Raw genomic sequence first — 14,744 nt, 5'->3', positions numbered from 1 at the left:
CACGCCTGGTCCGCGGTCGGTTGCAGTTTTTGGTCCATTGGCGTGGTTATGGTCCAGAGGAGCGTTCCTGGGTTCCCTCCGCAGATGTCCATGCTCCTGCCTTGCTCCGAGCCTTCCACGCACGCTTCCCTCAGAAACCGTTTTGTGCTCTGCGGAGGAGGGGCCCTTGAGGGGGAGGTACTGTCATGGTCTTACCTTCTTGCTGTTCTCCTTCGTTTGACATGTGCTGGCGGCCATCTTGGTTTCTGGGTTTCTTGTAGCCTTCCACCCTGCGGCTCCTCCTTCCCACTGGGAGGAGCTGGATGCCTAGCTCATATATATAGGAGGTCTGTGGCTTTAGTTCCTTGCTTGGTCCTCTTGTGTACACATGCTTCTAAGACTGCTGCTGCTTCTGGTTCCTGATCCTGGCTTCGTCTGACTACCCTGCTGGTTCCTGATCCTGGCTTCGTCTGACTACCCTGCTGGTTCCTGATCCTGGCTTCGTCTGACTACCCTGCTGGTTCCTGATCCTGGCTTCGTCTGACTACCCTGCTGGTTCCTGATCCTGGCTTCGTCTGACTACCCTGCTGGTTCCTGAACCTGGCTTCGTCTGACTACCCTTCTGGTTCCTGACCTCTGGCTTCGCAAAGACTCTGCTCGGTTTCACCATCCGTTTGGACTTTTGCTTTACAGCTTTATTTTCAATAAAGCCTTCTTATTTTCTCTTCTCTTGTTGTACGTCTGGTTCATGGTTCCGTGACACGCATAACTCACTTCTCGGGGTAACAGCTTTCTACTGAGATATGCGACAGGGTGCTCTCCTCCATCTTCCCCGACCTGGCTCAGCACAGCCCCCAGTCCATACATGGAAGCATCTGTATGGACGAGAAAACGTTTGTTAGGGACTGGGGCAGCCAGGACAGGGGCATTTACAAGAGCCTGTTTGAGTGCTTGAAACACAGCTTCACAAGCCGGAGACCACAGGACCTGCTTAGGGAGATTTTTCTTGGTCAGGTCAGTCAGGGGCTTAGCAATAGTGCTGTAGTCTGGGACAAAGCATCTGTAATACCCTGCTTTCCCTAGGAAGGCTAACACCTGGGTCTTAGTGATAGGTGTGGGCCAGTTAGCTACTGCCTCTATCTTAGCCGGCTCCGGTCTCTGGCTCCCACACCCCACTCTGTGACCCAGGTATTGCACTTCAGCCATGCCTAGATGGCACTTCTCTGGCTTCAATGTCAGGCCAGCAGCCTGAATTTTGTCCAAAACTACCCCTACATGTACTAGGTGTTCCTCCCAGGACCCACTGTAGATCGCAATGTCATCCAGGTATGCACACGCAAATTCCTGGAATCCATCGAGAAGTCTATCCACCATACGCTGAAAGGTAGCCGGGGCATTCTTCATCCCAAATGGCATGACCTTAAATTGGTACAAGCCAAATGGGGTGATGAAGGCCGACTTGGGGATGGCATCCTCGGCCAGGGGAATCTGCCAATAGCCTTTACACAGGTCTATGGTGGTCAGATAGCGTCCCCTGGCAATACGATCTAATAATTCGTCTACCCGGGGCATCGGGTAGGAGTCAGTGGTGGTCTGCTCGTTGAGCCGCCTGTAGTCTACACAGAACCGCGTGGTCCCATCTTTCTTAGGCACCAGGACTACAGGCGAAGCCCAAGGGCTATCGGAGTGTTCGATGACCCCAAGCTGGGTCATCTCCTGTATCTCCTTCCGCATTCCTTCTCGGACTGCTTCAGGGATACGGTAAGGGGGCTGTCGCAGGGGGTTCTGTCCAGGGGTCTCTACCTTATGTACAGTTAGGGTAGTGTAGCCAGGCTCTTGGGAGAACGTTGCCTGCTTCTCCCACAGAAGCTGTCTTGCCTGTCCCTTCTCCGTGGGGCTTAATCTATCCCCTAGCTGTACAAGACTAGTAAGGTCAGTCTGGGAGTCCCTCTCTAACAAATCGGGTAAGGGTAAACTCTCTGTATCGTCTGCAGCAGGGGCACATACTGCAGCGACATCCTCCGGTCTCTCCTGATACTCCTTTAGCATGTTCACATGAAAGGATCGCTGGATCCTTTCATCTGAACAGCTGGCTATGAGGTAGGTAGTATCACACACCTGAGCTACCACCTTATACGGGCCCTGCCAAGATGCTTGCATCTTGTTCGCCTTCACAGGTTTGAGCACTAGCACTTTCTGCCCAACCTGGAAGACTCGCTGCCGGGCACCCCGATCGTACCACCTCTTCTGTCTCCCCTGGGCCACCTGGAGATTCTCTCTTACCATCAGGGACAGTTTCTCCATGCGGTCCCGGAGTTCCAGGACATACGGCACTATGGGGGTCCCTTCCTGCTCTGTCTCCCCCTCCCAGTGGCCTCTAATGAGATCTAGGGGTCCGCGGACCCTCCTCCCATAGAGCAACTCAAAGGGGGAGAACCCAGTAGATTCCTGGGGCACCTCTCTGTAAGAAAACAACAGATGAGGCAGGAATCGCTCCCAGTCTCTGCAAGTGTCAGAAAAGGTCCTCAACATCTGTTTGAGGGTGCCGTTAAATCGCTCGCAGAGGCCGTTAGTCTGTGGATGGTACGGGGAACTAAGTATCGGTTTAATGCCGCACACCCTCCACAGTTGCTGGGTGAGCACAGCGGTAAATTGGGTTCCCTGGTCAGAGAGAATCTCCTTAGGGAACCCGACCCTAGTAAAAATTCTAACCAGGGCATCAGCAACTGTCTCTGCCTCTATATTAGACAGCGCTACTGCCTCTGGATAGCGAGTGGCATAGTCCACCACGGTGAGAATATACTTCTTACCGGATGGACTAGCCCTGGCCAGTGGACCCACAATGTCAACGGCTATGCGGGCAAAGGGCTCCCCAATGATAGGCATAGACATAAGCCTAGCTCTTGGGTGGTCCCCCCGCTTTCCTACCCGTTGACAAGTGTCACACGTACTACAATATATCCGCACAGCCTGATTAAAATTTGGCCAAAAGAAGTTCTGCATGATCCTATAGGCTGTGCGGCGGGACCCAAGATGTCCGGCTAATGGAACATCATGCCCTATCCGCAGAATCTCCTGCCGGTATTTTGCGGGCACCACCAGCTGTCGATTCGGCGGATGGGCAACACTTTTCTGGGACGGTTTAGGGATCCTATATAACCTGTCCCCCACCCATTCATACCGCTCCCCATCTACTCCTACCTCTCTAGTATCTGCTCTGTCTCTATACTTCTGGAGAGTCGGATCTGCCTGAGTTTCCCTCCCAAACTCCTCTGGGGAATCCCAGCTAGCAAAGGTCTGTCCTAGGGTATCAGTCGGGGAATCGGGTCTTACCTGGGTCTCAGCAGCAGGTGGGCTGGTTCCAGCAACACGGGTCTGGGCCCGGGTAGTCACTGGGTTGACATCAGCAGGTCCCATTGGAGCATAAGCAGAAACCAAAGGGGCCAGGTCATTCCCGAGCAAGACATCAGCAGGCAAGTCTTTCATAACCCCCACATTCACATGTCCAGAGCCCACTCCCCAATCCAAATGAACCCGGGCAACAGGTAGACGGAACACGGCGCTTCCTGCTACCCTCACTGCCACAGTATTTCCAGTGTGTTGGTGATCCGAAACAAGGTTCTTTTGGAGCAGGGTTATAGTGGCTCCGGTGTCTCTCAGACCAGTGACCACTTTGCCATCTAGTCTAACGGTCTGCCTGTGTTGCTGCCGGTTATCCTGCTGGGCTGCTTGTACTGGATCCGCCTCATGTAGTATACCCCAAAATTCCTCCTGCTCAAGACAGTGAGCGGAAGACTGGGGTGGCTGCTGATGTCCGCCGGCTGGTTTTCTCCACGACTGCGCTTGGTTGGTATTGTTCAATGGGCACTCCGGTCTCTTGTGCCCCAACTGTTTGCACCCATAGCACCGGATAGGCTGAGAGTAATCCCGGGCGTTGAACCGAGCTGGCTGAACATAATTGTTCGCTGGTGGTATTGTGGGGGTGCGTTGCGCTGGGGGGTGATACACAGTAGTGGTTGGAGGTGCTGCCGGTTTGTACTCCACTCGGGTAGGGACCTTGGCTGCTGTCTGGTCTAGCCTTCGTGCATCTGTGTATTCATCGGCCAGACGAGCAGCTTCAGGTAAGGTAGCGGGTTTGCGGTCCCTAACCCACTCTCTGACTCCTGCAGGTAACCGATCAAAGCAGTGCTCCAACAAAAATACTTGCAGCACCTCTTCCCCAGTTACCGCTTGACACCCTGCCATCCAGTGGGCTGCGGTGCGGTGTACCCTGCATGCCCACTCCACATAAGAATCGCCAGCCTGCTTGTTAGTGTCCCGGAATCGCCGCCGGTACGCCTCAGGGGTGACAGCGTATCTGGCCAAAAGGGCATCTTTTACTGCCCGGTAACTTGTAAGTTCCTCCTCTGGGATGGCCCGAAAAGCCTCACTGGCCCGGCCGGATAATTTCCCAGAGAGGATAGTGACCCATTCCTCTGCGGGTACCTGGTGTAAGGCACACTGCCTTTCAAAATCGGCCAGGAACACGTCAATCTCTCCCTCCGTTTCCACAAAATGTCTAAATGCAGCAAAAGGTACCTTTCTCCTTCCATTTATTATTATGGGGTACCTCTGCTGCTGCAGCTCCTCTTCCCTGGAGCGCCTGTTGTGCTGCTACTGCTGCTTGCACCTGGACCACAATATCTGCTGCAGGGTTGGGGCCAAGGTGTGCCAGCCTTATCTGGACTGCCCGGTTAAATTGTACCTCCTCGGGTGTTAAATCCAGTATGCCAGGCACATTAGCTCTCTCCGTTCCCTGTGCTGCATCCATCTCCAATAATATAGAAATAATCTCTCTCTTCTTGAGATTACTCACTGATCGTCTTTTGCGTTCCAATATATCTTTAAGGGTAGCACGCCTTAATTCCTCATACTGCATTTCCACCCTGGGATTTGTAGCTGGCCTTCTGGGCGGTGGGATTCATCCCGTTGCTTGCCACCAATTGTTACGACACTCACCGCCAGGTAGATGAAGCCGCCGTTTAGTGAATAAGCCCCTTTCTCCAGAAATGCAGTTTTTAATCCAGCCGATCGTCAAACTCCCGAATGGAGCATACGAAGTGGCAACTCCCGATCAGCAATTCAGTCGAACTCCTTCCACAGCTAGCAATATACGAAAGCGCTGTCCCAATAATAAATCCCTCCACAAACGAGACCAAGCTCCGTCTTGAAAGTCAAACAGGAATCAATTTTATTGAGGGCTACCCGCCCGTATTTATGCAGGTCTCCATCTGGTGGACACGCCCCTAGGGGACCAGACTGGAGACTGACACAGGGCAGACATGCAGCACTACAGAGACAATACATCCCCCACAATGCATCATGGTCTCCTCCTCTCTGCCCTGGAGACACCCGAGGAGTAATCCCATTATCTCTCAAGACAGAGGGAAACCACAATACACATGTGGGGACAACAGAACAGACATCACCATTTAAACATACAATGTCACAACCCTTTTCAATACACAGACATTTAACATCCCAAAATGGCACGCATTAGACCAGGAGTTCAAGTTAGTTTAAGTCCTTTGTGAACAATGAGGCCATTTGGGTTAACTAGCAGCACACTCTTCTCCTGGGTGGCCGTCCGTTCAGTAGTTCCAATCGGTATTTGGGGAAACACACGAACAGGGGCATACGGACAGGAAATCCAGCGAAATGAAGGCAAACAGACGAACCAGCAATATAGGTCTATACAGATGGATCTGTCACAGCATCCACTTCAACAATAAAAGGCTGAGAGACATCAGGTTGGACTAGTACAGGTGGTGAAGTAAACTTCTCTTTTAGAGAGGAAAAAGCAACTTTAGCAGCGTCAGACCATTTAGAAAAATCAGTCCCCTTCCTAGTCATGTCAGTAAGGGGTTTTACAATCACCGAATAATTTTTAATGAACTTTCTATAGAAATTTGCGAAGCCCAAGAACCGTTGTAGTGCTTTGAGGTTCTCAGGAAGATCCCAATCTAAAATTGCCTGGACCTTCCTAGGATCCATACGGAAACCTGACGCAGATAATAAATAACCCAGGAATTGTATCTCCTGAACGGCGAAGACACACTTTTCAATTTTAGCATATAATTTATTCGTCCATAGGACCTGCAGTACTTGCCTGACATGCACCTCATGTGTTCTCAGATCAGACGAATAAATTAAAATATCATCTAGGTATATTACCACAAACCTGCCGATTAGATGACTAAAAATGTCATTAACGAAATGTTGAAAGACGGCAGGAGCATTGGTCAGACCGAAAGGCATGACTAGATTTTCATAATGCCCCTCAGGGGTGTTAAAAGCTGTCTTCCACTCATCCCCCTCCTTGATACGAATCAGATTGTAGGCCCCCCTAAGATCAAGTTTGGAGAACCACCTAGCACCCGCAATCTCAGTGGTCCACTGAGGAAGGGAGAGTGAATCTACCCGTAACGCGGATGGTGAAACAAGTGATGTACCTGCATTGAAAAGCCTCCGATAACACTGTATGGCCATACAGAAGAAAATTTCTACAGTAAAGGATTAATTATTCTTATCGTCGAAAGCTGCACCAAAGGAAATTGCGGAACAGAGTGGTAACTCCTGCGATCTTTGGAACTCCCGCGAAATCTAAACCAGCTTGCTGTATGGAGCGACTGAATAAGCCGGCAAATATTTAAAGCTCCATTGAAGCAATAGGGAGACAGCAGACGCTAGACAGTAAGCCAAATATCGATTTAAAGTTTTCTTCAATTCAAAGCTCATATTGACCTTAAAAGGATATAAGAGACCTTTCACATTATCAGGATTCCTGTGGACACTTTATGAACATATTGCGCTCCCAGTGAATACACCTACAGTATAGTACAGAGCCGCGAACGCGCATGCCGGCTCTGTACTATACAGGCCAGCAATAAGTCACCATGGAGCATGCGTGGCGGCGTGCGCGTCCAGGACATTGCGCGGCCATGCCGGGAGAAAAACTTCAGTCTTTAGCGCAAGCGCGGCCTGGCCGGGAGAAGACGTCAATCAAGCCCAGCCGAATCCAGGAAGTGAACGTCGCGCTGGACGAAGGAAAGTATAAAAAATGTGGAGATGGGAATAGCCCTTTAAGGGGTATGGTGAACCGCTCTCTAGACATGCATTATTCAGATTTGGGAGGGGGCGAAGGGGGGTGGGGAACCTGTCAAGAGGGGCGTGTTGATGGGAGGGGATTTGGTAACTGGGGGCGGAGTCTCACTTTTTGATGACTTCTATGTGTTCATCACTCCAGCTGTCAGTCACACATCTGTACACGGCAGACACATGAGGCGTGCTGTATATGATCGGAGAGCCCTAATTCCTGGTCTTGTCTGTCTTCTCCAGATCATTTCCATGGATGTCTTCAGGATTTCCGGATCCAAGGGGAAGTTTTAGATTTAGATTTTGCACTTTTCAGGAGTGATTCCATATGGCCACATAGCTGTCCTCGGTCAACTTCAGAGTTCTAGATAGGATATCTGCAGATCTGGGCCTTCCAGCACATGATGGTCTTCAGCCCACCATAGATGATGATGGGTGGAATGAAATATTGTCTCCCCTTACTGTGCCCACATCTTACTCCCCTTCTATTCATGCTCGCGGACTGGCCCCACGGTGACTGTATTAATTGTAATCCCCAATAAAGGTCCATAAACTGGCGAGTGCCTTAGACTATTCTATTCTTAAAGGGTTAATCCCATCCCATTCATGTCATATCCACAGGCTTTAGGTGCTTACTCCTATAGAAGAGAATGGAGAGGTTGTGCATGCGGACATCGGGGTCAGGGGTCCAGACAGGGGCGTTGCTAGGGTCTCAAAAGATCCGGGGCCCAAGTCCCAATGAATTTGGCCCAGTTCTCTAAGTCAACCCTCCCCCGAACACACCGCACTTTCCTGTACTCGCTATACAGCAGCACTTACCTCTCACATCCAGGGCCTCCAGGTGACGTCTCCTCCGATGTAGATCTTCTCATCATCTTCTCCATTCGGACACTTCTCTCAGCCGCCTCGTCTCTGCAGAGTGTGACACACGGACATCTCAGCTTCCTCACTTTTCTATCATCATCCCCCAACCTGGAGACCCCACAGTGTTATCCTGCTGCTCGCTGTGCCCCCCAATACCCCAAATACTATCCTGAAGAAATATCAGTGCCCCCCATAGTAATAGTGCTCCTCATAGTCCCACCAATAGTAATTCCCTTCTAGAGTGCCCTCATTAATAATACTGCCCCCTACAGTGCCCCCAACCGTGATAACGCTCCCCAAGAGTGACCCCATTAGTAGAAGAGCCCTCCAGTATTAATAATACCATCACAGAGCCCCCAGTAGAAATAAGGCCCCCCTATTGTTCCCCCAGTGGCAATAAAGCTCTCTGCAGACCCCTCAGTAGTAATAATGACCCCCATAGTGCTCTTAGTAGAAATAAGGCAGATCTATAAGTCCCCCCATAAGCCCCCAGTAGTAATAAGAACACCTAATGTCCCCTATATTTATAATAACCCAACAGTACCCCCATTATTTATACTGCCCCCTACTGTTATAATGCTCACCTTGAATTGCCCCCAGTGTTTATTATGCCCCCTGCAGTGCCCCCTGTAAATATATTCCTCCCTCCACCATACAGTCCCATGTAAATAACATCACACCATCTCTCCTGCCCTCTCCATTATACAGTCCCATGTAAATAACATCCCTCTCTATCATCATCCCCCTCCGAAATACAGTCCCATGTAAATAACAACATCTCCTCCCCAGCCACCTTCAACATGCAATCCCATGTAAACATCACCCCCTCCACATTCAGTCCCATGTAAATAACATCACTCCCTCCTTCAGCCGCCTTCAACATACAGTCCCATGTAAATAACATCACTCCCTCCCCCAGCCGCCTTCAACATACAGTCCCATGTAAATAACATCACTCCCTCCCCAAGCCGCCTTCAACATACAGTCCCATGTAAATAACATCACTCCCTCCCCCAGCCGCCTTCAACATACAGTCCCATGTAAATAACATCACTCCCTCCCCAAGCCGCTTTCAACATACAGTCCCATGTAAATAACATCACTCCCTCCCCAGCCCCCTCCAACATACAGTTCCATGTAAATAACATCACTCCCTTCAGCCCTAACATACAGTCCCAGTTAAATAACCACAACTCTCAGCATTCCTTTGCTTCTCCCTCACTTACCTCTCCTCATGTAGTAGACATCACCACAGCTTCTTCTTCTCTTCACTGCCGTCCTCTCCTGCACTGGTCACATGACTGTGACATGATCGCAGGTCCTTCTCAACCACTGCATGTTTTACTTAGTCACATGACCTGTGATGTCATCACAGGTCCTTCAGCTCTTCCAATGCATTAGATTCAAATGTATTGCTGTCCTGAGGATGGCAATATAGTTGTATCTAGCTGGAAGGCAGGACATTCGGGGCCTGGAACAAAACATCAGGGGCCCAGGCCCCGAATGTTTTAACCTAGCAACACCCCTGGGTCCAGAGATCGGACATCAGTGGAATGTGTTGTGGACCGCAGGAGACACACAACTTCATGAGGTTGAGGGTCCATCTGCAGTTGGATCAGCTATTGCTATTGGCGCATGATATTTGCCAGAGCTTTAGAACCTGAGTTTCAGCAGTGTAAGAAAAGAACATGAATGGGTTGTCTCACTTCAGCAAATGGCAGTTACAGGGCTGGACTGGGCCGGACACTAAGCCTGGGCCCACTGGTGGTGTGGTGAATGTGAGATATGTTTCATCCCTCTGCTAATGCTGAAGGAACTTTACATTCACCACTACTAGACATCCAGGAGAACTCAGCACCGCAGGCCTATTACGGCCAGCGAGGTCTCCTCTGATTCCTCATCTTCTCCATTGGGGGCAGACCATAATGATGACATCTTTTAGCCATGTCTCGAATTTACAACACAGTTTCTTCACTTTTCCATCATCTCTCCCCTCCTGGTGTCAAAACAGTGTTATCCTGCTGCTACCCCAAATACTGTGCTCCCCCATAACCCCCATAGTAATAGTGCTCCTGAAATTATAAGTGTGCGCTCATTACTGATAGTGCCCCCTACAGTGATAGAGCTCCCCTGTTAGTTGTAGTTCCCTCCATATTGTGCCAAATAATACCCCCCTACTGTACCACCAGTAGTAATAACGACCCCTTATGGTGCCCGTAATGCTTATCGTAGGCACCTCTATACTGTCCCCAGTAATTATCATAGGCCACTGTATAGTGCCCCCAGGGAGCAAGAGGAAAGGGTTAACTCTGACATGGGTGAAAGGAAGTTCACTGAGCACACAGGAAGAGTGAAGTGACCCCCGGGACAGCAGGACAGTGGTGAGCATGGACCGCCGGCGTTAGAGTACCCCCTCTCTTAAAAGAGCCGGGATTTCTTCAGGATGACTGGAGCATTGATGTTCTCGGCAGGCTCCCAAGATCTATCCTTTGGACCAAAACCCACACAATAGAAGCTCTTGCCCCAGAGCATCTTCATATCCAAGATATTGCTGACCTCAAATTCATCTTCAGCACTAACAGGAACAGAAACGGAAGACTTGGATTAGCAGTTTAGTACCAGGAAAGGAATTGGGAATGTGGAGAGATGGTGGCAGACAGAGCTTGTAACAGACGGGATTAACTTGAGAAATTATTTTGAAGGACACTGAGAAGTGAATTTGAAAGATGGCACCCTTAGACCAATGTGTCTTGAAGACAACCCTACCCTGTCACCTGGTGAAAACTGTGGGGGAATTCTCCATCTCTTGTCCACACCTCTCTTCATGGATATCGGGCCTGACGAAGAGAAGCCTTTCCTGGCCATGGCGTCTGCGGCTGGCACTTCAGCTCATAAGATACAGGATCCCGAGGATTTTGCCCATAAACAATAAAAAAAGGAGACTTATCAGAAGACTGACAGGAATGATTGTTATGCAGAATTCATCCCACGGGAGCAGAGATCTCCAGCCATTTTCCTTGGAAGAAACGAAGGAACGCAGATAGTTGTCTAGAATCTGATTAGATCTTTTCACCTGCCCGGTAAACCGCGCTTGATGTGCAGAGGAGAAATCTCAACTTGCAGGGGGATCTCCAGAATTTTGAAGTAAATTGTGCACTTCTATCATAAACAATATTTCTAGGGAGACCATGAAAACGGAAAATGTGTTTGATGGATGAGTAGGTCAGATATACAGCAGAGAGTAGGCCATCTGAGAAATGCTATCTACTACTACCCTGATCATGTACAGCCAGAGGAGGGTGGACGATCCATCCCAATGAGTCCACATGGGGCTTCAGGTAAAGGAAGAAGTAGACCAGCTGCCTGGAAGATCTGTTTGGGCCACAATTTAGACAATCGGATGTAAATGTCCTGTGAATCTGGATCCAGGACCCCAGAGCAGAATTCTGCCCAGTGGAACATAAGTCATTCCACTATGGATGTTTTTAACCTGTACTGGGACAACGGAGATAGAGGTTGGACCTATAATGTGTTGTAGAGGCTCTTCTTGCTTCGACAGGGTGCTGAATCTCCTTGACCCCTTAGTGACCGGCCTATTTTGGGTCCTACTGACCAAGCATTTTTTCATTGTTGCCTTTCAAGAGCTATAACTTTTTTATTTTTCCGTCTATGTAGCTGTATGAGGGCTTGTTTTTTTACAGGTCGAGTTGTAGTTCTTAATGGCGCCATTTTGGGGTACGCACAACTTTCTGATTAACTTTGATTAACTCTTTCTGGGATGGAGATGGGAAAAACACTAATACCGCCACTGAGTTTTTATGCTATAAATTTTACGGCATTCGTTTTTCGGTATAAATAACACAATATCTTTATTCTCTGGGTCAGTGCGATTACAGCAATACCAAATACATATAGTTTTTTTTTTTTCACATTTTACAACTTTTGTGCAATAAAACACCATTTTTTAAAAAGAAGAATTTTTTTTTACATTGCCGCTTCCCAAAACCCATAACTTTTTTAATTTTTTGGGGTAAATACGCTTTCTGTTCGCTTGTTATTAAGCTTTTTCAGTGGTGACTAAGAATAAATTAGCAATTCTGCCCTTTTTTTGTTTTCTTTTTGTTTTTGTTTTTTACAGCATTTACTGTAGGGGATAATTTACATGATACTTGTGTAGTGCAGGTCATTACGAACGCGGCGATACCAATTTTTTTTCATTGAGAAGCATATTTATTTTTTAGTGAAATTTTTTTTTTATTCAATAAATGTTTGGGACTATAACAGGCAATATGTAGATTGCTTTTAGAATACAATGCATTGCAGTTTAATGTCGGTGCTATACTGACATTGACCAGCAGGTTGCGCCAGAGCAGTGCAGCCTGCTGTAAAACACTCAAGGCTGGCGTGGGACCTATACCAGGCCCCAACCAGCCTTTAGACACATTGGCACCCTGCAATCTCATTTGCGGGGTGCCAGTGGGAGACAAAGAGAGAGTCCGGTCTCCCTGTCACTGCTGACATGTGGCGGGTGCCATTGCATAGTTCAGACCCCAATCTAATTATCGGGGGAGGGGGGGAATTTCAACTCCACTAGATACCCAGCTCTGTACAACTCCACCTTCATATCACGTCTGAGGGGAGGGGAAGGAAGGAGAGTACCCTGCCGCTAGAGAGAGGGAGGAGTGGTGACCCCTATCTCACCTGGCACCTGGCTGCCCTGACGTCTGGCGATCACGTGCCTCGTCCCTGGATTACCCTGAAATAAGCCCTAGGTAGTGAGTAGGGCGGTGGGAGCAGTAGTCCTCCCCACTGACACCTCGGGGAACAATAGGGAAAGGACAAACAACACAAACATAATGAACAATCCCCGAAGGGAGACAACAACAACAACAGGAGGGAACCGGAGGTCCGACAGCACCAGTTGTCCACCTGAGGTCAGAATAGAAGACCTGGAAGGAAGGTCTGTGTAACGGACTGAACCGTCACTGTCTGTATCTGCCAACAAGGGAAGCAGAAAGGGAGAATATATAGTAGCTGGGAGCGGCTGACCGAGAACAGCTGAAAGGAAAAGCTACAGATTCCTAATTGGGACAAAAATGATTGCAAACCTGAGCAGGAAAACCTGCAGAGCGATCCCTTGAGAAACTGAGCACGTAGCCACCCGCTGCGACCTTCTGACCCCAGGCACAACAGGGTCAGCGATAGGTCGTTACACCCTTGTGACAGTACCCCCCTTTCTACGAGGGGCCATTACCATTTGATTCTTGACTGCGATTGTTTATAGCAAACTCTGCTAAAGGTATGTAAGACGACCATTCCTCCTGATTTTCAGACACAAAACACCTAAGGTAAGTCTCTAGGTTTTAGTTGGTGCGATCGGTCTGGCCGTTCGACTTCGGATTGAAGGCTGAGGAGAAGGACAAATGTACCCCAAGACAAGAACAAAAAGCTCTCCAGAATTTAGAAATGAACTGGGTTCCCCGATCCGAAACAACATTGGAAGAGACACGCGTGAAGCTTCACTATTGCACTGGCAGGAGACCGGGACGTCCCCCTGAGCCTCCAACACCATCCCCTCAGGTCTGAGTGTAACGCAGAGATAACCACCCCCTTTTGTAAAATCGGCACTGGTTCGTCGACATCACCTCCTCCAGGAAAACCTCGGGATAACGCATCAGCTTTGGTATTTTTTGCCCCCGGACGATAGGTGATAATAAAATTAAACCTGGTACAAAACAAGGACCACCTGGCTTGTCTAGGGGTAAGACGTTTATCAGACTCAAGGTACAACAGGTTTTTATGATCCGTAATCACCGTGACGCGATGAGCTGCCCCCTCCAAAAAGTGACGCCATTCCTCAAATGCTAATTTAATAGCTAAAAGTTCCCTGTTGCCTATATCATAATTCTTTTCAGCTGCCGACAATTTCTTAGAAAAGAAAGCACATGGACGCCACTTACTTGGAGACGGACCCTGGGAAAGTACAGCTCCCACCCCCACCCCGAAGCATCAACCTCCACAATAAAAGGTTGAGAAACATCCGGCTGGACCAGTATGGGTGCCGAGGTGAAACTCTGCTTGAGAGAGGAAAAAGCCAGTTTAGCAGCGTCAGACCATTTAGAAAAATCCGTCCCCTTCTTTGTCTTGTCCGTAGGGGGTTTGACAATCACTGAATAGTTCTGAATTAATTTTCTATAGAAATTGGCAAAACCCAAAAAATGCTGCAGAGCTTTTAGGTTCTCCGGAAGATCCCATTCTAGGATCGCGCGGACCTTCTCTGGATCCATACGGAACCCCGAAGCTGATAGCAGGTACCCCAGGAATTGTACCTCCTGTACGGTGAATACACATTTCTCCAATTTAGCACATAACTTATTTGTCCGTAAAATCTGCACCACCTGCCTGACATTTACCTTGTGCGTCTCCATATCGGGTGAACAGATCAAAATATCGTCAAGATATATCACCACAAATCTGCCGACAAGATGACAAAAGATATCATTGACAAAGTGCTGAAAGACAGCGGGAGCATTAGTCCGGCCAAATGGCATGACCAGGTTTTCATAATGCCCCTCAGGAGTGTTAAACGCCGTCTTCCACTCATCCCCCTCGTTGATGCGAATCAGATTGTAGGCTCCCCTTAAATCCATTTTGGAAAACCATTTTGCACCAGCAATCTCATTAAAGAGGTCGGGAATGAGAGGAAGAGGATAGGGGTCTCGGATAGTGAAATAGAAATATAGATAGATATCCGATTTAGTTCACGA

Source organism: Bufo bufo, chromosome 1 (genome assembly GCF_905171765.1).
Source record: "Bufo bufo chromosome 1, aBufBuf1.1, whole genome shotgun sequence".
NCBI lineage: Eukaryota > Metazoa > Chordata > Amphibia > Anura > Bufonidae > Bufo > Bufo bufo.
Note: the sequence above shows the minus strand (reverse complement) of the source record.